The following is a 1,621-nucleotide window of genomic DNA, read 5'->3' on the forward strand; positions in this document are numbered from 1 at the left end:
TAAAATCTCAAGCTGTGTATGTTATTGGATCCAGAGCAACCATACTTCATACATTTTCCCTGGCTGCAAAACATCAGTGTTCTAATTTTACTAGGTTTTATTATTACTAATCACAGATGTTTTCTCCTAATTGCTATCATCATATCAGTGCAAATTAGGCATCTTATAATACTCACACACAACTCAAAAGGTAATATTAGTACCTAATATTTTAATAAAGTATTAAATCATTCTATGCTTTTGTGTGCACATAATACATCCCATTGAATGGAGAACAACTGAATGTAGCAATAATTGACAATAATTATTCCAAATTCATTAAATTCTGTGAAACATATATACATACATACATATATATATATATATATATATATATATATATTGATTTTGTTGTTGTTGTTGTTAAGAACCTTCTAGCTTTTATTGTTAAATCTAGATTACTTAAGAGGAATAAAACAAGAGGAGTGGGTGGCTCTAATACCAGGCCTGTGGAGTTTCACAGACTTGTAGGTGATAGAGAATTTGCCCAGGTAGTATCCAATCATCTCTGGCTTAATTTCTACCTGATTGAAGGATCTTGCCATTATAGACGCCCACCATACTGCCCACCATTTCTGGAAGGATGATCATGTCTCCAAGATGTGTCTTCACCACTTCAGGCTTTTTGACGGGGGCTGCTTCCTTCTTGGCCTTCCTTAGGCAGTTTTGGAGGGAGTGTTGTTTGCGCCTCAGGCCTCGGTTGAGTCACCTATGCTGTCTAGCACTATACAACTGCATGAGCTGTTCATAGGACATATCCAGCAGCTGATCCAGGTCCACACTGCAGTAGGTGAACTTCTGGAAGGTTCACTTCTCCTGTTCCACTTCTGCCTGTAAAGAGCCAGGGGTTCGAGTTTGACTCCTCACCCGTGGTCCCAGGGGGTGGCTGTGGGTCATTCCCCAGGGCTTGGGATCCCTTAGCTTGGAGTCAATCCTCACCTCCTGACCTCCCCTTCCCCCCAAGGTCAACGCCACAGTGCACGGGGTCTTGAAAGGCCACTGGGGACTCACGTTGTGACCCCTCTATACCTCCTTCCCCATAGGGATTTTTTGAAGGGGATTTGTCATTTCCCTCTGTCTCTGTCTCTCTTTGCTTATTCTATTTTCAAACAAAACAAAGAGAATAAATATGTCAAGAATTATCTAGGGGCAGCTGGGTAGCTCAGTGGATTGAGAGCCAGGCTTAGAGACAGGAAGTCCTAGGTTCAAATCCGGCCTCAGAAACTTCCCAGCTGTGTGACCCTGGGCAAGTCACTTGACCCCCATTGCCTACCCTCACCAATCTTCCACCTACAAGTCAATACACAGAAGTTAAGGGTTTAAAATTAAAAAAAAAAGAATTATCTAACCAATTAGGATAGTGTAAAAATGACAATATCAGATAATTTATAGAGGAAATTCTTTGCCTTGATAGAATTAACTACTTCAAGATCACAGCTCTACTCCTTACTCCAAAAACAACGAAATAATTGTACAGTTTGAAAGCACTCCTTCAAATCACCTGTGGAAATATCCCTAATCCTTAGAGCTTTATAAATTTTACTAAATCCAATTCTGTAATTACTGTCTGCTCCCTACTATG

General features: G+C 40.3%; 1 pseudogene; it reads right to left on the reverse strand.

The window, feature by feature from the left end:
• Positions 1-437: 437 nt before the first annotated feature.
• On the reverse strand, positions 438-810 carry LOC123245643 (annotated as a pseudogene).
• Positions 811-1,621: the final 811 nt, after the last annotated feature.

The sequence above is a fragment of the Gracilinanus agilis genome, chromosome 4 (assembly GCF_016433145.1).
Source record: "Gracilinanus agilis isolate LMUSP501 chromosome 4, AgileGrace, whole genome shotgun sequence".
Classification (NCBI taxonomy): domain Eukaryota; kingdom Metazoa; phylum Chordata; class Mammalia; order Didelphimorphia; family Didelphidae; genus Gracilinanus; species Gracilinanus agilis.